The following is a 22,451-nucleotide window of genomic DNA, read 5'->3' on the forward strand; positions in this document are numbered from 1 at the left end:
CTTGGCATCAGTGGTTATCAACTCTGGGGGCACACTGGTATCATCTGGGGAAATGTTTACAAAGCACAGATTGCCTACACTCCAGACAAATTACATCAAGGTCTCTTGAGAGAAGGTGTGAGCCATTAGTATTTCTTAAAAACTCTTCCCAGTGATGCAAATTTACAGTGAGATTGAGAGCCCCTGATTTAGATTTACATATTCCCTTTGTTATTCTTCATGCATTTTGTATCTCTAAGCTTCTTTTTCGGGTAATTTTGTATCTTCCAAGACACACTTTAGAATTTTCTTAAGGTTGGCTAGTGACATATATTCTTTCACCAAATATCTGTTTTAGTGTCTTCCTTGCAAGACAGGTTCATTGGAGATAGAATTTCTTTCATCATTTTGAAGATCTTATCCTTTATTCTGTTCCTTGATATTTAACGTCTGTTCTGATGTTGAATATTATCAATAGCTTATTGGAATTAACTGTCAGATTGGTGTTCCTTTGAAGGTAATGTGTCCCTTGTCTCTGACTACTTACTAGACGTTCTCTTTGAATCTGATTTTCAGCAATTTTACTATGTACCTAGGTGTGGATTTTTTAAAAATGTATAGCCCCTTGCTATCTTTGGAGAATTGGTTCCAGGATTCCCCTTCCCCCGGTACCAAAATCTGTGATGCTTACGACTGTTATATAAAACGGTGTGCTGCTAAGTCGCCTCAGTTGTGCCCGACTCTGTGCGACCCCATAGACGGCAGCCCACCAGGCTCCCCCGTCCCTGGGATTCTCCAGGCAAGAACACTGGAGTGGGTTGCCATTTCCTTCTCCAATGCATGAAGGTGAAAAGTGAAAGTGAAGTCACTCAGTCGTGTCCGACTCTTAGTGACCCCATGGACTGCAGCCCACCAGGCTCCTCTGTCCACGGGATTTCCCAGGCAAGAGTACCAGAGTGGGGTGCCATTGCCTTCTCTGAAAATGGTGTAGTACTTCCATACAACCTGCGAATATTCTCCTGTATAGCTGCAGTAACCACTAGATTACTTATAATACCTAATGCAGTGTACATGCTATGTAGATAGTTGTTAATGTTGTTCAGTCACTCACCCACGTCCTACTTTTTGTGACCCCATGGACTGCAGCATGTCAGGCTTCCCTGTCCTTCACTATCTCCTGGAGCTTGCTTAAACCCATGTCCATCGAGTCGGTGATGCCATCCAACCATCTCATCCTCTGTCGTCCCCTTCTCCTCCTGCCTTCAATCTTTCCCCGCATCAGGGTCTTTTCCAATGAGTTGGCTCTTCGCAAGAGGTGGCCAGAGTACTGGAGCTTCAGCTTCAGCATCCGTCCTTCCAGTGAATATTCAGAACTGATTTTCTTTAGAATTGACTGGTTTGATCTGCTTGTTGTCCAAGGGACTCTCAAGAGTCTTCTCCAACACCACAGTTCAAAAGCATCAATTCTTTGGTGCTCAGCCTTCTTTATGGCCCAACTCTCACATCCATACATGACTAGCTTTGACTTTATGGACTTTGTTGGCAAAGTAATGTCTCTGCTTTTTGATACGCTTCCCTGATAACTCGGTTGGTAAAGAATGTGCCTGCAATGCAGGAGACCCTGTTTCGATTCCTGGGATGGGGAACATCCACTGGAGAAAGAATAGGCTACCCACTCCTGTCTTCTGGCCTGGAGAATTCCATGGACTATATAGTCCATGGTGGGGTTGCAGAGAGTCTAACATGACTGAGTGTTTTAATATGCTCTTTTGGTTTGTCACAGCTTTTCTTTCAAGGAGAAGGGTCTTTTAATTTCATGACTGCAGTCACCGTCTGCAGTGATTTTGGAGTTCAGGAAAATAAAACCTGTCATTGTTTCCCTATCTATCTGCCATGAAGTGATGGGACCGAATCTCATGATCTTGTTTTTTGAATGCTGTTTAGATAGTTGTAAATACAATGTAAATGCTATGTAGATAGTTGTGAATACAGTATAAATACCATGTAGATAGTTGTAAATACAGTGTAAATGCTATGTAGATAGTTATTGGCCTACCGAATTTTTTTTTCCCTGAGTATCTTCAATCCATGGATACAGAATCTGAAGTTATGAGAGGCTAACTATCTTTTGCTTGTAGAGCTCTTCGAATCTGTGGTTTGATGTCTTTTATCAGTTTTAGAAAATTCTCAACCACCATCTAAGTATTTAAGTCTAAATTCTCTCCTTTTCCTCGGGACTCCAGAAACAGACGTCGTAGACACTGTGTTGCCCTAGCCTGTGTGTCTTTTCATGACTCATCTGATAGCTTTTCTTTTGACCCATCTTTCTGTTTACTAAGGATTTCTTCAGCTGTAGCTAATCTACCATGAAGTCCCATCCATTGAATTAAATTTAATTGTTGTACTTTTCAGTTTTATAATTCAGAATTGGTTGGGATTTTTTTTTTTTTTCAATTGTTTCCTAATTACAGCTGAAATTCTTAATTTGTGTCTTTGAAAATGAGAAGTATACTTAAAGTCTGTGTCTGGTAATTCTTGTGTCTGAGGTCCCTGTGTGTCTTTTCTATTTGTTTCTGCTGGTTACTTATTCATGTTCCTTTACCTCGTTTGTCAGATTATTTTTGATAATGTGCCATATATTTTATTGATACAAATGCTTATAGATGAGTTTGAGGCTGGGGCTGTTATACTCCAGTGAGTGATTTGTTTCTACCTGGGGTGTGATGAACTGGCAATCTAGGATCTCACTTTTGTTTCACAAATTGAGAGAAATAGAAGCTGAGCTGCAGTCTCTATGAAGTCCTGTCAATTTCTGGATTACCCTTCTAGAATCAGCGTGTGTTGGGGTCTCAGTCCAAACCACTAGTGTTGTTTCCCCTCTGCCTCTTGCCCTGGACTCCAGCCCTCTCTATTTGATCTTTCAGGCTGTTAGAAGTACTGCTTAGCTGCATCTTTCAGGATTTTTCAGCATCCCCAGAGGAACAAAGCCCTCTGTGCTTTATTCATCTCCTTGGGCTTTCATCCTCCCCTGGTTACTGACTTGGGAAATCTTCACTGTCTTTTTAGGTTCCTACTGCCTTTAACTAAATGCTTTTTTAAAAATATGTTGCTTTTCTAGCTGTCCGTATCAGGAGGATTGGTCTGAATTACGTAGTTGACCATAACTGAAAATTAATTCCCTTGAAATTAGATATCTGCTGGGAGTTTATAGAGAGAACCTATGTTATTTTAACTAGTTAGGGGAAAAGAGTAGACAAGCAAGAGTGGAGTGGCAGCTTCTGGTGGTGGTTGAAGTAGTCAGAATAGTGATAGTTGTATTTGTGGTGCAGTTACCATGTATAGTGTTTTACACATACTCATTGAAACCTTTGAACTACCTTCTGAGACAGGTAATATGGTTATTCCTGTTTTACAGATACAGGAACTAAAGCATACACAGATAAAGTGACTTGATCTTGGTTATAATCCGTAAGTGATGAACTGGCTCTCAGGTTTGTGCTTAGTGGTAGAAAGGTAGCCTGGGGAGAGGCCCGGGAAAGGGATATCTCAGGTCAGCATGGGACCACCACGGATTTGTGGAGGTTACCTAACAACAGTCCCTTTCAGGCAGAAATTTGCAGTAGGTGATTCTTAGTAATCAGAAAGTAAAGAAAGCCCTTTCAAGGTTATTTATCTTTCTGTACCACAGAATCACTATCAGATCATAGAATTTAGGCTTACAGTCACTGTGCATTATGACTTGAGTATGTATCATCTCAGGAACCTATTTGCTATGTCTTAATATCTTTCATTAAAAATGACTGAGATTATAAATTGATGCTTTACAAATGATTTTTTGTAATAGTGACTCTGTGTATCCTGTGTTAAAGAAAAAATATATGGTCATTGTGAAAAATCTAGAAAATACAGGTAAAGCTAAAACAAAAACAAATAAATTAACAGCAATTTGCCAGATAAAAAACCTTAAAATTTTCCCAGTCTGTGTTTTTTTGAAAGAATGGATTCCCTCTTAATATGTGTATAGTCTGTTTTCCTTCCTTTTGACATATTGAATAACTTTCCAACCCATTAAACATTTTACAGCATTGCTTTAAATTGAATCACCTTTCATGGTTTGGGACATTTGAACTCCCTCCAAAAAAGAAGATGTGCACTATCCACTACTTTGAGTTGCCTCCCATACTCTGAATTTGGGCTGTTTAAGTTGACGCACAGATATTCTGAGTTACTACGTGAGAATACTGCCTACCAGCCAGTGGTTGGATTTTCGCAGCACTATTGGAACTATCATTTGAGTATTTTCCTGCATTTTTGCCCTTATTTTTCTGATGCACAGCATACGGTTTGATGCAGTTGGTGCTTATTTGGTGCTTTCTAGGCTGAGAGTCTTTGAATTGAGGTGAACAAACAGTGGGCTCAATTATGTAGAAAGAGCTAAGGAATGTTTATAAAATGCTAGAATTAAGTTTTCAAGAATAATTTTTTGTCCCTAAAACAATGGAAGTAATTGAGATTTGTATAAATCATTAGCTTTCTAGTGGCAGAATTCCCCCAAATCACATGTATGTCTTTGAACTTTGCCTGTCTTTTCAGGATTATATGTAAAAACAAGAATCTTCTCTATAATATTTTTATAATTTACATTTCTAATTTTTCACTAATGTAAACAGTATGCAATAAGTAACTTTTTTTTTTTTTAATCCTTTTAGCTGTATCTCAAATTGACAAAAGAACTATTGTATGAACTTGTTCAAAAATTGAAGACTTTCCCTGGTAACTGGTTCATTTGAAGTTCCTCATGGTCCTTGTTGTTGGCAGACGTTTATTAAAATGCTGTATGCAGAGCACTGTGCAGAGCATATAACACAGCTGAGGGCAACATACAGTTCCTGTGATGATAAGTGAAAGAAGCCTTTTAGGTGGTTAAAAAAATGATAGCACTTCTCCAGTCTTTTAAAAATAGATTATTTTAATCTAGCTTATCTTTTTTAAAAAGAAACTATTTATAGGGTTTACTTCCAGGTATTTTTACATTGTCCTCCAGTGAGTTCCTGCTTTCAGTTCTTTTGGATATGTACTGGAAAGTAGCCTGGCTAGATCATACAGTAATTTCTATGTTTTTTAACTTCTTGAGAAACGCTGCTCCATTTTACATTCCCACCATCAGTGACAAGGTTTCCAATTTCTCTACATCTTGGCCAACACTTGATGCCTTTTTTTTTTTTTTTTAATATTAAGCCATCTTAATATGGGTGTGAAGTGGTATCTTACTGTGGTTTTAATTGGTATTTCCCTAATGATTAGTGATGTTGAAAGCCTTTTCTTGTTGGCCGTTTGCATTTTCTTTGGAAAAATTTCTATTCAACTCTTTTACTCACTTTTGAATTGGGTTTTTGTGATGGTGGTTGTTGAGTTGTAGGAGCTCGCAATGTTTTCTGGCTATCAATCCCTTACCAGATCTGTGATTTTAAAACTAAAGGTTTTTGGTTTTTTTTTTTGAAGTATGGTTTAGCTATTTTTTCTTGTATTGACTGTACTTTTGTTATCATATGTAATTGAAATCATTGCCAAATCAATGTTGTGAAAGTTTTTCCTTATATTTTCTTCTGAGAGTTTTATCTTTTTCGCCCTTATGTTTAGATCGTTTATCCATTTTGAGTTAATTTTTATTTATGACTTAAGATAAGAGTCCACCTTCATTCTTTTGCAGGTGACTATCCAGTTTTCCCAGCAGTGTTTGTTGAAAAGACTCTCTGTTGAATGGTCTTGACACCCTTGTAAAAAGTCATTTGAGTATATATTCAAGGGTTCATTTCTGAGCTCTCCATTCTGTACATCTGTTGTTTTATGCTGGGACCACGTAGTTTTGTTTCCTGTTGCTTTGTTGTGAAGTCAGGACGTGAGAGTCTTTTTTAAGATTGTGCGGTTCCATATGAATTTGGTTCCATATGAATCAAAATATGCTGTTGAGACGTTTATGGGGATTCCATTGAATTAATAGATTGCTTTGAGTAGTATTGTCATCTTAATAATATTAAGTCTTCCAATCCTTAGGTGCCAAGGGTCTTTAAGATAGATGATTACCCTCAAATTTATTATAATCGACAGACTATAATTAATTTTTGTTTATACTATGACTTCTGGGTGTTAGCTGTTTGATGAATTGTACACTTTACAGATTAACTGCGGCCCCTCTTACGAAGCCTCCCAGTACATTCCTTCCCATAGAGACTGAACACTTGACGCTTGAAGACAAAATAGAACCTACTCAAACTCCAAGTTTTATTTGGCTCTCACTGTCATGGGCATCATTGTGTTTTACGTTCAAATTAAACATCACCATTTCCAAATACTGTGGACTTTTGTCTTAAACATTCCTTTCCGGTGTTTGAAGAAATTGGAAATCTGGCAGCAGCAGGCCCCCTTTATTTGTAAGAGCCTCTGGTCTCCCGACCAGACCAGAGGCTGGGTGTGGGTTATCGTTTTGTCTACACCCCCATCTGCTCTCTGTCATTCAGAGGCACAGAGTTTTCAACCCTTGTTAAAAAGTGGAGAAAGTTGGCTTGAAACTGCCTCTTGCAATAACTATGTATTACTCATTTTCAAGTGAATTGCAAACCACATTTCATAGCAGAATCTTCCCTGATTGGCTGTCAAACCAGCCAATTTGCCAATGCCCTGCCCCATGCCCCTTTGAAGAGGGCTTCTGCTTAATGCTCTATGAATGTTTTTCTTTTCAGCAATTCTTTTTTTTCTCTCTCTCTCTCATAGCAGCTCTTTAAGAAAAATGATTATTTGAGGCTTGATTAGATTCTTGGGACTACATTAATAAAATATCCTACTGGGCTAGTATTTTGAAAGATTAATCTTGTGAATTGATGCAAGTCGTTGAGACTGAGTGCTGTTAGTGTTGTTTTTAAACAGTGGAAATAGTAGTCAGGACAGATTAAAATTGGATTGAAACATTTAAAGTATTGATTTTAAAGGATTAAATGCAAAGCACGGACTCAAAACTGATAAACTCCCAACCAGGCTGAGCCATTACATGTGGTTGTGTGTGTGTGTGTGTGTGTGTGTGTGTTGGTGAAGAAGCAAACTTGTCACTGGCTGGTGGGGGTTCAGGCAGATTGTAAGCCCAGTGCCAGTTCCTGCTGGACAAATGGATCCTCACTGAAACATCCCCACAGAGATCTGATATCAGGCGAGCAGCTTCTGTGTTTGTCTCTGAAAAGCTCTAGACTCTGAGACTCTTAAGTTGATTCGTGGTAGCAATGTTTGTTGCAGTAAATATTAAGATAATGTTATAGCTATACCACTTCTAGCGTCCTTTTTCCTTGGTAATTTGTGAAGATAAATTTCTTTTGGATATCACATCACTGTTTGGAACATTTTAGAGTTTTATGGGACAAAATGTTTGGAAGAAATACAGGACTTTGATTACATCATTTTGTAGCAGCGTAGGTAAAGTTCGTTGTTGGCCAAATAAAATATTATCATGTTAAATATTACTGAGACTAAGGTGTGGCTTTGTGATGTTATGTGGGTTACTATTAGTCTTATGTATGTTTGGAAATATTTGAAACCAGTTTTTTTTCCTAAGGCCAAAGAATTCACTTTAACCTGACAGGAACACTTGTTCTCATCCTAGCATAAGGCGTTAGAAATGCATTGTGAAAGTTCTTCCACTGAACTACTTAGTAGCTGTTCCCGAGAAAGGCTACTGCTCTAGTAGCCAGCATGGATCGCCCAAATTGGACCTGGGTACTAAGTTGCCAAGAGGCTTCCCAGATGGTACTAGTAAAGAACCACCAGCCAATGCAGGAAACATAAAAGACACTGGTTCAGTCCCTGGCTCAGGAAGATCCCCTGGAGGAGGGCATGGCAACCTACTCCAGTATTCTTGCCTAGAGCATCCCATGGACAGAGGAGCGTGGCAGGCTACGGTTCTCAGGCTACGGTTCTTGGGGTTGCAAAGAGTTGGGCACTTGTTGGGTCACTCACGCACTAAGTTACCAAATAGCTGCTGGCCTGCCAGTTTTTGAAGGTTTCAAGGTGAACTAGTTCTGATGACTGTAAGACTATTTAGAAGAAAAAAATAAGGAACTTTTTTAGACAGTGTGTGTTCTGTACATATTTTCATATCTGTTGAAAATTACTTCTGTTCTTAAATACTCCTCCCCCCCCCCCGCCCAGTACTTGAATACTTCAGAGACCTTTTGTTAAGGACAGTATGTTTGTTGGAAGAAATAATTTTCTTCCTTCATTGCTTGAGTTGCTGTCATTTGGAGGCTGGTCTAACTAAGGACATGTAAACTCTTTACTTTTAGTAGAGTTAGTTTTTTATAAAGTGGTTTGGTTGTTGATGCACCGAAGCTATATCAATTCTCATTGGGTGAATTTTTAAGAATTATTGAACTTGTATGTGTGTAAATACACATATGTGTATATAGGCATATAGATACATACAGATATGGTTGTGGCTTTTAAAGATATATTAAAATAAAAAAATAAAGATTATTTCAGTTCAGTTCAGTCACTCAGTTGTTCGTGTCTGACACTTTGTGACCCCATGAACCACAGCACGCCAGGCCTACCTGTCCATCACCAAATCCCAGAGTCTACCCAAACCCATGTGCATTGAGTTGGTGATACCATCCAACCATCTCATCCTCTGTCATCCCCTTCTCTTCCTGCCCTCAATCTTTCCCAGCATCAGGGTCTTTTCAAATGAGTCAGCCCTTCGCATCAGGTGGCCAAAGTATTGGAGCTTCAGCTTCAACATCAATCCTTCCAATGAACACCAGGACTGATCTCCTTTAGAATGGACTGGTTGGATCTCCTTGCAGTCCAAGGGACTCTCAAGAGTATTCTCGAACACCAAAATTCAAAAACATCAATTCTTCGGCACTCAGCTTTCTTTATAGTCCAACTCTCACATCCATACGTGACTACTGGAAAAACCATAGCCTTGACTAGACAGACATTTGTTGACAAAGTAACATCTCTGCTTTTTAATATGCTGTCTAGGTTGGTCGTAACTTTCCTTCCAAGGACCAAGTGTCTTTTAATTTCATGGCTGTGGTCACCATCTGCAGTGATTTTGGGGCCCCAAAAAATAAAGTCAGCCACTGTTTCCACTGTTTCCCCATCTATTTGCCATGAAGTGATGGGACCGGATGCCATGATCTTCATTTTCTGAATGTTGAGCTTTAAGCCAACTTTTTCACTCTCCTCTTTCACTTTCATCAAGAGGCTTTTTAGTTCTTCTTCACTTTCTGCCATAAGGGTGGTGTCATATGCATATCTGAGGTTATTGATATTTTTCCCCGGCAATGTTGATTCCAGCTTGTGCTTCCTCCAGCCCAGTGTTTCTCATGATGTACTCTGCATATAAGTTAAATAAGCAGGGTGACAATATACAGCCTTGACGTACTCCTTTTCCTATTTGGAATCAGTCTGTTGTTCCATGTCTAGTTCCAACTGTTGCTTCCTGACTATTTGGTACTTTTTAATTGTTTGGGAATGAATAAGATGATTTAGCAAGGTGGTGGTGGTTTTTTCATTCAAAATGTAGTTGGAGTTTGCTGATAGTTGCCATGCTCTCATCTGTCTTTTATTGTATTACTTTTGTGGAGTGTCTGAATTTAAATTAAAAAGGCGTGTTATTATTCAGAGTAATTGATTAAGCTTGATTGGGCAGTGTCTGTAAATCGTCAGCGGATGGAGCTTTTAGCACAAGGAAAGGATGGTTTAATTGCTCCAGGAAAAAAAAAAAGATTGGATGAATTTTTAAGAAAGTTAATGCTCAGGGGAAGGTTATAAACACTGGCATGGAGACATCACGGAGGTTTCTAGAAAAGTTAGTTGAGATTGGGAGTAAAAGATCACTGAACGCATCTTGGGGAAGATGCCCGCATCCCTGCTGGACGTGATTGAGGCATTCATGTGCAGTGAACCAGCAGTGAGCACCATCCAGGCATGTACACTGGAAGGAGGTAGTACGGTTGTCAGAGCAACAGAGGATGCTCATCCCTGCCCCAGGGACGTTTTCAAGTGAAAGAGATGCCATCTTCTCTGTTCTTCACTAGGTTTAAATATTTTAAGGAGCCTCAGCCACACCATCCCATAAAAGATAAAGAACTCCAAAAGAACTTTTACGATCAAAATACTTAGGTTTATAACAACACTCGTGTCTGTCCTTGTTTCTCTTTATTTTCATATTTGGTCAGGAATAGACTCCCAGTTTATAATATTATACCTACATTAAATAGGGGTCCTGTCATGTACCTTTCGGAGAAGGCGATGGCACCCCACTCCAGTACTCTTGCCTGGAAAATCCCATGGACAGAGGAGCCTGGTAGGCTGCAGTCCATAGGGTTGCTACGAGTCGGACACGACTGAGTGACTTCACTTTCACTTTTCACTTTCACGCATTGGAGAAGGAAACGGCAACCCACCCCGGTGTTCTTGCCTGGAGAATCCCAGGGATGGGGAAGCCTGGTGGGCTGCCATCTATGGGGTCGCACAGAGTCGGACACGACTGAAGTGACTTAGCAGCAGCAGCAGCAGGAACCAGTTGGACAGTAAGCTGGGGATCTCCTATGTGACGGAGTTTGCAACTCTTTTCTATTGGGATTATTCTATTTACATGACGTCTTCCTTACCACCCAAGCCTCCTTGTGGGTGAGAACTTGTGATTCTTTCATTTTGTTTCCTCTGGAGTCTGCTCTTCTAAGGTTGTTGGAAATGTGTGTTGACTCAAAACAGAAATAATTGAATCAACTCCTGAGTGATGTCAGCACCGTGCATTTGATTCTGTGGTTGTCAGAAGCCTAGGAGAGTGGGATTTTTGTTTGTTTCTGTTTTGTCTAGTCTAGTTTTGTTAATGTCTCAATCAGGCTTCTTTTCCTATTTGTAGATCTAAAGAGCTGGGAGATGGAGGCGAATCATCCTCCCTTCCCCCACCCTCCAGCAGTTGGATAAATTAAGAGCATTGGCTCCTGGCCCTGCTTCACCCACTTACATAACTTACACCAAATCCCCCTTTTAGGAAGAAATGTCTCAAGGTCCTTTTTCCTGTCTTAATTCCTGTTCGTTATTTTACTTGTAACCACTTGTCTAGCCTGGCCTCTTCAGAGAAGCTTTGTGGCTTTCACCTACTTAGCTGTCCAAGCACCTCAGTCTTGTAATGGCCAGGAACTTCCTTCATAATGAAAGAAAGGAAAATGCAGTAAAACAGAGTCTATAGGTGAATGAAAAGCAGTCGTCCCTAGCAGTGTTAGCCGTGCACTTAGCACAGCCCTGTCACTAGAAGGAAAGGCGAGGCTCGTATGAAATGTAACTTTTTCCAGTTGACATTTTTTTAAAGGCAAAAATAGGTGAAATGAGCTTTGACAATACATTTTGTTTAATTCAGTATATCTCTCTCTGTGTGTGTGTGTGTGTGTGTGTGTGTGTGTGTGTGCTCACTTACTCAGTTGTGTCCGCCTCTTTGCAACCCCATGGACTGTAGCCCAATAGGCTCCTCTGTCCGTGGGATTCTCCAGGCAAGAATACTGGAGTGGGTTGCCATTATGAGTAATTAGTCCCTGAATACCACCCCTACTCTGCACCCCAGGAGAAGACCACAGGTTACTCTGGGACCTCAGGCCCAGCAGAGCACAAGGCACTGAGAGGGGAAAGTCAGGCCCACCAGACCCGAGACAGCCAGGCTCGGGGCCCAAGTTGGGGAGCTGTAGAACTCCTCTCTGGATGAGTTCTTTCCATGGGCTGAAGACATCCAGCCAGCTTTGCAGTGTCCCCTTCTTTAATACTGAGTTAGATGACTTAGGGTCACAGCTGCTTCAGGGACACCATGAACCAGAGCCAAAATGATGGGGAGAAAGCAACTTGAAGACCATGCAGGGAGTGGACAGATAACTTTAGTAGACTCTTTCTGCTTATCTCAGAAAGGAGAGGGTATTGGCTCTGTGAAATAGTTTTGCAACAAAAAAAGACTTTCAGAGAAAAAGGAAGAGTTGTTGGTTATTAGAAATGTGATATTGCTGCTGCTGCTGCTGCTGAGTCGCTTCAGTCGTGTCCGACTCTGTGCGACCCCATAGACAGCAGCCCACCAGGCTCCCCCGTCCCTGGGATTCTCCAGGCAAGAACACCGGGGTGGGTTGCCATTGCCTTCTCCAGAAATGTGATATTAGACATTTAAAAATCTGGTTAGAAATCTTTATGAAAGAAGGAACAAAAGCTAGAAAAGATAAAGGTAAGATGTACCTGATAAAAACTTCAGAAAGAGAGAAGAAACCCAGGATTGAGTGTTTCATTCACACTGATGTGACCCCAATGAAAGGTCAGGCAAGTGAGTTGACAAAAACCAGACCAAGGCTCCTTATAGTCAAATTTCAGGATACCAGAGATTGGTAAAATTTTACTTCCATGTAGGAAAAACCAAACCTGCACAGCAAACTAGGGATCAAACTGGCTAGATGTACGAGCAGCAGTGCTGGGAGCCAGAGGACAGTAGTTCCACCCATTAAATTCTGAGGGAAGTTGTGTCGTTACAATTTAGAGCTTGTCCAAATGGCCAACAATGTGCGTAAAATAAAAGCTTATTTTGAGACCCATCACGTTTGAAACTCAGCAACCTCACACCTTTTCCCAGGAGCCCGTGGGAAGCTGTGAGCCACTGACACGGGGTCAGTCAGGAAGGAGAGAGGCCTGAGTGGGGAACAGGAGAGAAGGGAGGAGTCTTCAGGACGGTTGTGGTCGGAGCCCCAGGAGTGGTGGCTGTGCTGGGTCTCTCCTGGAGAGTCATCCGCACGGGAGAAGCGGCAGGACGCTGTGCGGTCTTCCTCCGATCTTCTCTGCATATCTTCCTGACAGACGGCGTGCCAGCCATCACTGTGTACACACTGTCGTGTTTGACTCTTTGCGACCCTGTGGCCTGTGGCCCGTCAGGCTTCTCTCTCCATGGGATTCTCCAGGCAAGAAGACTGGAGAGGGTAGCCATGCCCTCCTCCAGGGGATCTTCCTGACCCAGGCATTGAACCCGTGCCTCCTGTATTGGCAGGCGGGTTCTTTATTGCTGAGTCACCGGGGAAGCCCGCCAGCCATTGGTACAGGGAAGTAAAGAAGAGATGACCTTGCTGAGCCTGAGGAGGGTAGATGCCTAAGGGAGCTGTAACCATAGTACCTTCTTATGTTATAATCATGTAAACAGGGGATTGATTTAACCAACTGGGCACAGGGAAGCCGGGTGGGGAGTGGGGGGGTGGGGTTGGTGAGCAGAGAGTCTGGTCGTTTGAATTCAGTACTTTTTAATAGAAAGTTGATGGAGAATGTCTCTACTGAAAAGGTGCAGAGGGACACTTGTCATTTAGAATCAAGGCGGCAAATAGTGGGAGAAAGGGCTGTGAGGGGTGCCCCCCAGGAGGACCCGCCTTGGGGTGGAGGACTCCACTAGGAGCCGGCTGGTGGTGGCTTTTTGGGCTAGGCAGCTGGACTCACGTGACAATAACATTTTAAAAATGAAGCCTTGTTACACTGCCTGGGTTTCTTTTTTTTCATTTAACTTGTTCACTATGTATGTACTGATGTGAAGACCAGCACAGTGTTCGTCATAGAAATCGCCACTGGGCGGTATCTGCTAATTCTTATTAGTTTAACTAAATGTCTTCGCAAAAAAACCAAGAGCACAGGTTTTAGAATCAGACCGTCACCTCCTTGGGTGTCAGTGATTACCTACTAGGTTCTAGGTGCAGTTTGCAGATGCAGTTAGAGCACCCGGAGAGCCCCCCTTCTTGCCCCCAGGAACCTGCATCCTATTGGAGGGTGGTTTTGGATTGCTTGATGGGAAAATAAAACAACCAACAGGTTGGGGCCTGTCCTTGGGAAGGGCCCCTAGAAGGAGGCACATTTGAACCGGGTCCTGAGAGGTGAGCTGCGAGTTCTAGGTGCCTTGAGGCAGGAGAGACCCTGGCCTGTGCCCAGAAGGATGATACCCAGTGCCTGGTGGGGTGATGGAGGGAGGAGGGGGCAGGTAGCCGGGGTCATCCAGAGATGGACTCTGGGAACGTGAGAGTGTGTGCTGTGTTCTGCCTGGAGCTGGTTCAGATGCTGTGGCTGGAGTGGATTGCAGAGGGCGGCATGGACACTGGCCCCGGGCCCACCTGACCACTGGAACACGAGTGCTTTTGTGCTTTTCCTGGTGGGGAGCATTCACACAGATGTTGATACCCTTTTTATTTATTCTTTTTACTCATGTGTGGCTTTTCCTGCCCTCCTTCCTGCATTTATTTAGTGGTTAGGTGGCTGGCACCCAGGAAGGCTAATTAATGGCAGAGACAGCAAGCAGTAAACATACTGACTAGCCGCTCATACTCGCTTTATTACTTTATTTTTTTAAATTGCTGATAATTACAGTAGTGCTCATGGGCATGGGTCCCAGACAGGAAGAATTACTGTCTGCAGGCAGACCTGGTGTGAGCTGATAATGCTACATAAATCATGGAGGAGATGGCTTTCTGACTTGCTTTGAACTTGGAGAGGATGGATCTCTCTCATATTTGTGTTATTTTCTCAGCTGTTTTAATGGACTTTAGAAGTTAGAGTGATTTGTTATATGAAGATTAGTGTGTGGTTGTTGCTTGACTGTAAACACTGACATGTTTCACAGAATCGCACGTGGAAATTGGCATTTTTTGTATTTTCAAGTGTGCGTTTCCTCTCCCTGCCTTGTGCAAGTCATCCTGGCAAATTGTCTTATTTTTTATCTGTAAAGAATTTCTGCCCTTTCCATTCAGCATCACAGAACCTTAGAAATAAAGAGCTAATGCTTTGTTTTTCATGGGATAGTAAAGCTAAGAAAAAAATTTTGGTTAAGGTTATCAGTTCTTAATATTAAAGAAGGAATATATTTTTAAAAATAGACTACCCATTTCCTACTGCTGTCATCCTATGAAAAATGATTTAAGACAGAAGGTAGAAAGAAAAGTGCCTTAGAACTCAGGACAGTCACTTCTCAAGTAGGGCAGTGAGCAGCTAGCGCCATCCACATTCACGTGTGCACCTGCTCGCCAGGCGTCTCTTACTTGCATGAGGACCGTGTTACAGACTACAGCAGCCCCCGACAAGTGTTTGTGAACCCCCTGCCTTCAAACACCAGGAAAAACTGTCCTGAGTATTTATGTGGGGATGTTTGCTGCTGCATGGATTTGTTTGTTATCTTTTCCCAGTTACTTAAAGGAAAAAAGATCCAGTGAAATCAATTCCAGTATCTGACATTGACCGATCACGTTTGTGGTTAGAACATCTTGAAGTCAGAGCATTGCAGCCAGAGCTGACATGTTGGATAGTTACCCATTTTAAGCTTGGTAAAATCACTAAGTATTTATTTTAGTGAATTAAATCTATCTGAAGAATAGAATTTATTAAAAGTATGATTTATTATGTTTCAAGTATATAAAATACTCGAAATATGCCTCCAAATTACCTAATTTTTAATGACTGACCTAATGCATTTAAAATACACAAAATACTAGAAAGCATCAGATCAGTTAGAAGTATGCTTATAATTTCTGAGAATATTGCCAGGATTGTGCTCGCCTATGCCACAGAAAGTGCTCCATTGTTTGTAGTGTTTCTGTCATCTGTGAGTCCATAAGAATGATTTGGAGTGAACACATTTAATGAATAATATTTAATCTTTGTACTTCTTGGTGTTAGTAACTTGAAATCATTTCAGTCTTTTAAGGTTTAGGAAACATGCCTATTCCCCCACCCCTGCCAAGCCTGCCTGGGCTGTTTGTCTCCCAGGCCCTTGGTTGCTGCCTGGGTAATACTGGCCAGTGATTGCCAAGGGGAAGACCAAGTTCACACCATGGAGATCGTCTGATGTTACTGTTCACACTCCACCGTCCCAGCTTTCTGAGCTCTGCAGGTCACAGCCTTCAAAACATGACGGGTCACTGCTTTGCTTGGGAATCGGGCAGATTTTTATGTAGTGAGGAAGCTGTCTTTTGCAAGCTGCGTGTCTCATGTGTCAAGAGTTACAGGAGCGTGGACTTTAGTCTGCTGTAATGGGAGCCAGAGCTGATACCACGGGTGTCATTTATTGAAACAGCTAACATTTGGGTAACGTTGTATTTACGTCGCCCGAAAGGGATAACTGGGGTCGGAAGAGAATAACCTCCACAAGGCTACTTAGCCAGTTAACTCAAGAGAACAGCCCTCAAGATTTAGGGAAATAACATAGTGTCCTTTTGATAGGAAACACAGATTCATCTTGACCTCACTTTGAGCAGGAAGCCAAACCAGAACCGGGAAGCCAACAACCCCGGTGCTTCTCTTTTTCTATGGTATCCTAGTACTAAATCATCATGTGAACCTTTGATGACTGAATTCCCTCAAAACAAAACATGGAGAGTGGATGCAGCCCACTCTGGTGTGTCCAGATTTCAAAGGTAGAAAAGGAAGGTGCCATCTTCACCCCATTTCATGGATTTGTGGGGACGTGACTGGTCATGTGGTACACCCGTGACTTAAGCCCCTGTTCTTGTAGCCTGAGAGAATGATGCCTTCAAGAGCCAGCCGATGATAACAATGCTGACGTTTGAGTCAGGAGTTTTGCTTAGTGCTTCCTTGCATTCTCTTAATTTAATCCCACAAGAGGCCTGAGAGGAGTAATGTGTCAGTAGCCCTATTTTACAGATAAAGTTTAAAGCCTGATAATATTAGCCAACACTTGAAGAACTCCTATGTAACAAGCACTATTTCAAGCACTTTATGTGTGTGAAACTCATTAAACCTCAAAACATCACTATGGTGTCTAGTTATTATTGTCCTCATTTTATAGACAGGAGACTGGGGTCCAGGAGGTTACTTAGGTAACCTCCCAAATGTGGGACAGCTCGTCAGTGGTGGGGCCAGAACTCAGTCACACTTCGTCCGCCCCGTACAGCAATGCTCTTAGCCATCATGTCATGCACTTGCTCTGGGGTCAGGAGATGATGGTTGGAAAAGCCATCGTCTCTAGGACCTCTGTACCCAAGGACGTCAGTTTTGTAGAGTTCCTATTTTATTATGGGCAATTGGAAAGAAACACAGGAACCTGTAGATAATTTGTTCATTTGAGAATTCTAAATCCATAAACACTGTTCTGCTTTTTTTTTTTAATATATGAAAGTGTTTTCTATATTTCAGTAATTTTATAAAAGACTATTAGCTCTCATCTCTGAAACACTTAAAGACAGACCGCTCTTAAACCTTAATGCTTGCATCCTTCCCAGTGTAGCCCAGATGGACAGACCACCACATTCCTATCAAAAGCCTTGGAGACATTCTAAACTGCTTTCAGTCTTGGAATTGATACCTCATCTATACTTGAATATTTAGAGCTCTAATAAAAGCAGGATCATTTGTATAAATTACTGCCTACGAAAATGATACCTGACAGCTGGCATATGTCAGTGGAAGAAAAATGGCCTTTTACATTTAGAGTTCTTCCGCCTAGCCTAATTCACCAGTTTCTAATTAGAATTAAGTCCAAATGTTAAGAAAAGGGAGACCGAGGATTTTTAGCTGGTGTCATGTAAACTCCCTTTTAAGCGCAGGCTTCTCTGTTTGTTTCGAAAGCTGGAAAATGCTCAACAAGAATTCTGCTATTTTATTAAATAGTAGGTTAAAATGTTTGAAGCCTGGAGCTTTTTTATTTTTATTTATTTATTTTTGGCCCCACTGGCTTTTTGTCACGGCACACAGGCTGTGGGTTGCTGCGCTCAGACTTCCTCTAGTTGCAGGGAGCAGAGGCTACTCTCCAGCTGCAGCATGCAGGCTCCAGAGTGCAGGCTCGATAGTTGTGGAGCACGATGGGCACAGTTGTCCCATTTCATGTAGGATCCCAGTTCCCAGACCAGGGACTGAACCTGGGTCCCCTGCAGTGCAAGGCAGATTCTCAACCACTGGACCCCCAGGGAAGTCCCTGGAGCTTTTTTCAATTGAAAGCTTCACTCTTGCTGGGGAAGACGTAATTGGGGCATCAGACAACAGTCACCCTTTGGACAGTAATAGAAGTGGGGTCTCGTACACGTTAGGTTGTGGGCAGGATTGTAGTCGTCCCCCCACTGGAGAGAAATCAGATATAATCTATATACACATGGGGTTTTACTACATTATGGTGTGTTCAGAATAAACAGTTTTTCAGGTATTGGGCCTGCTTGATTTACTTGCTAGTTGTCCTGCCAAAATGTTTCATTTCCTTTTGACAGATTGAAACCTTGCAGTCACAGTCAGATTCAGGCAAGTGAGGAACAGAATTAAAAAAAAAAAAAAAGCTGTTTTATTTTGAAATACCTTTAGAGTATTTTAAAAGTTGCGGAAATACTAGAGGGAGTTCCCCCATACGTTAACACTGTTTTTCTCTTCATATTAACATCTGACATAACCCTTGTGCAGTTATCAAAGCTGGGAGGTGGACCCTGGTACAGTGCTGTTAACTGACTCACAGGCTGTGTTCACATTCGGCTCCAGGTTTCCTCCAGTGTCCTTTTCCTGTTGTAGGATGCTGTCTGGGCTCCCACGTTGCATCTGTTTTTTTTTTGTCTGTAGCCTCCAGTTCAGGACAGCCATTGGTGCGTCTTTGCTCATCTGTCCTCTTAATGTGAATTATTGCTGGAGACCATTTGTGAAGTCATTTGTCTTCCCTTTTGTAGTTAATATATTGGGGCAATAACCTTGAAACTATGGATTTTGTTAAACTTTGCTCGATTAAGTAAATCTTAGCCGCAGGTATGTGGACACAGACTTAAGTCATTTTAATTTAGGAATCGTGAAGTGCCATTCAGAACTTGAGCAGACAGAAATGAATACAGGATCTTCACATCCATGAGTAGATTGTCATTTACTGACTTCATTTTTTAAAAAGTGTCTTTGAGTAAGAGTCTGTCTGTGTCACGCCTGTGCAGTGGTAAGTAGGCGCTGCTTGTTCAGTGCTATGATGGGAGCTGAAGCTGTGTGGCCCTGGACCGGACCACGGGAGCACTTCCTGTGCCAGGAAACAGACTCCCTCAGGAACGGGATAAAGCCCTGCTCTCTGAAGGATGCTCCCTCCATGGCAGGCACTCTCAACAGAGCCTGGAGCCAAATCAGATCCTGGGGCAGTAGCTTTAGTGAGGAAGTAATGGATTACCTGTTTGCTTTGGATGGGGGAGCAGTTTTGTGAAGGGAGATGGGGCTGAGGTGGGCCCAGGAGATGCTTCTCCTGGGGTGATGACTAAAGACCCTTGATCAGCATTAGGATGAGATTTCTGTTTGTTCCTATTTGTTTGTTGCTTTAAGCCATTTCAGGTTTTCAACCAAGTGACTAGAGCACTTTTAACCAAGTTGAATTTCCATCCTCAGGTAGCTAAACTCTTTTCCTGAGCCAAATTAATAGAATGGGATTTCTTATTAAGAATGAATTATTAAGTAAAGTGGAAGTGCTGGGCTAGGAAAGCAATTGATGCAGTTTGTACTCAAAGCCTTGAAAGTGCTGCAGCATGCACAGATCAAGGGCCAGCCACAGCGCCCTGGCACGGGGCATTCATTTTCTCTGGCAGAGGATTCCAGGTTCACAGGATGTCAGAAGTGCTGACTTGGCAGCAAAATCCCATTTGTAACATGTTAGATTTAAGAACCAGATTGATTTATATGTTGATGTAATGGATCAAAGCACAGTGTATGCTTCAGAAAATGGAGAGCACATTAAATAAGAGCATTTTCAAAGGAAAGAAGCACAAGCATTACAGGAAAAACAAACAACAAAAAAAATCCTGTTGTACTGTAGGTAAGGTTAGGGTATGTTTGATTAGTTGATTCCTGGATGCGGTCCGCAGAGGCTTTTTATATTCCAAATGATACCTTCTTGAGAGTCTCTGATGACCACAAGGATTAATCTTTCTGAACTCAGAAGTGAATCACGGCAGCATATGAGCTGTCTGGACCGATTCCAGTTGCCCTCCTTTTCCTTGGTGGTAACTGATGTGAGGAGCTGTGGCTGCAAGCTGCTGCTTCCTGCTGCTTTACCCTTGGGTGTTTGAGATCTTCTTTGGGGAAGATGCTGTTGACTATCTCTACACAAAGATTAAGTGCACTTACCACGAGTGTACTGACCTCCGTGGTTGACCCGTAAACTGAGCATTCATACAGTCAGAACCTTTGTGGTCTTTCAACCAACAGCCACACATGGACCATCATCTGCTGTGTGATGGGCATTTGCCTCCATGATCTTGACCACGCCCACTCTGTGGCCTGGGCGAGCTCACGTAACTGACACTGCTTCTTACCTATATTCATTTTTGGAATATAAGAGGCAAATGGCTTCCCTCCCTTGCCCCTGTACTTCTGAAAGATAAGATACCACCCCTGAGATCCCACCCTGGCATTCCACTTGTTTAATATTAGAATATACCATTTTTTGAGATGGGAAAAGTGTTTATATGCATGCAATTATTACCAGACTACAACTTAAAAAAAATTTTATTGCTCAAAAATATTCTTGTCCTTTTTCCCAGTTGTTACGGATAACCACGAATCTGATTTCAGATTTAGCCATGTTGTTGTATATATCCATAAGTCTAGTCCAGAATTTAGAAACTGTTGCTCAGCATCTTTCATGTTTAACCACAGTAATTCATTTGTAGCAGGTTTAGGAAATACTGGGCTTCCCAGGTGGCATGGTAGTAAAGAATCCACCTACGGTGCAGGAGACATAAGAGATGCAAGTTTGATCACTGGGTTGGAAAGATCCCCTGGAGGAGGGCAGGGCAACCCACTCCAGTGTTCTTACCTGGAGACTTCCATGGACAGAGGAGCCTGGCGGGCTACTGTCCATGAGGTCACAAAGAGTTAGGCATGACTGAGCGTCTAAGCCACTAGGAAATACTATTTCCTGACCCGTTGATTGTTTATTTCTGTCCAAGCTTTTGACAAGTTGGAAGGAAGGAATTTGCTGAGAATACTGGTTTCAGTGCAGAGTGCATCCTGGGGTCTGCTCCCCTCTGTCTCTGTATATACCCCCTTGTGTGCTGCATGCTCGTTTTCCTTCGCATCATAACCCAGGTTACTAGCCCTGAGCCTTAGTATGGCTCACAGAAGAAGAAGGACCAGTACAAGAGGCATTTTTTGTGCGTATCTCCAGCTAGTGTGAGAAGTAAGCATATTTCTCTTATGCCTCTTTATACCTTTTAATGATCTATTTGAGCTAAATGCCACTAGGGCAGTGGTCCCCAACCTTTTTGACACCAGAAACCAGGGAGAGGGGGTGCTTTTGAGATGATCCAAGCACATTTATTGTGCACTTTATTTCTGTAATGACATCAGCTCCACCTCAGATAAGCAGGCATTAGATACTTAAGGTTGGAGACCCGTGAGTTAGGGTACTACCTGTGCATTCTTTCCCCAGGTACCTTAAATATTTTTTTCTTTCTTTGAAGTAGACAAGACTTAACTCCAGTATGTAGTTTCACAATCAATTATTCTGAAGGCATAGTTATCTGTCTTCTACTTTAATAAATGATTATTCCTCACAGTAGGGCAACTATCTATTCTACTTAATAAAGTTGCTGACTGTTCTCTTTATTGGATCTCATTGAAGTGTTTCTCAGCCCTGATTGATCTTGGCAACATTTTAGATCCAGATTAGCTTTCCCCCCGCTATCGAGCAAGTGTTCATGCTTCCTTGTCTCCTGCTAGTGGGAAGCAGGCTAATTTTAATAAGCTGCAAAGCAAAACTTGCACAGGTGGTAAGTTGGTCCTGGAAAATGTGGTATTTCACAATCTAACGCAGGCTTCTGATTGGAAGGACCATTCAGGTCTGTAATCAGCCCCTCAGCACAGATCAAGGAGACTTGGCTGGAAAACACGACTTTCTGTGTATTTTAAAAGCCAAATCTGTTTTCTCCTGTTAATAGGAAAACCATTTAATATTAATGCTCTCTGCTCTTTTTGAAAAGGTCATAATGGACCATATAATCTAACCCGACCCTCAAGTTTTCACGTTTTTAAAAAGATGTTTAATTTCTGTTTTGAAAAAATCTTTATATTAGGAGAGACAACAAAACTTTATTGTGGTTGTCGCTGTGAATATTGGTGTATCTGCAGACGCAGAGATGCCTGTGTTTTTTTCTAGTGCGTGAGACTGCAGGAGCTTCATCATTCCTAAATGTTTTTTGTCACCTGTAATTTGTGAGCTGTTAATGGCTACAAATAGCTGGGTTTTTTTTTCCTAACACGAGATGAAATTGTTCTTGAAGTCCCTTTTAGTGTTCCCGTTTCATGTATCACACCCCCTCACCATCGTCACCGAGCCTTTCCTGTCTCCCAGGGGTGTCTTACCCGAGCTACTGTTATTTCTCCAGCTCCTGAGCCATTCCCATGCATACAGAGAGCATCGGAGCTGCGTTTGGAAATATTAAGGCTATACTTAAAATGCTCAGCACTCCATC

General features: G+C 42.0%; 1 protein-coding gene across 4 annotated transcripts in view; it reads left to right on the forward strand.

Moving 5' to 3' along the window:
- Nucleotides 1–22,451, forward strand: part of APLP2 (amyloid beta precursor like protein 2) — a 62,743-nt gene that overhangs the window by 10,471 nt on the left and 29,821 nt on the right. The gene's annotated exons all lie outside the window — the stretch shown is intronic.

Source organism: Bos taurus, chromosome 29 (assembly GCF_002263795.3).
Source record: "Bos taurus isolate L1 Dominette 01449 registration number 42190680 breed Hereford chromosome 29, ARS-UCD2.0, whole genome shotgun sequence".
Lineage (NCBI taxonomy): Eukaryota > Metazoa > Chordata > Mammalia > Artiodactyla > Bovidae > Bos > Bos taurus.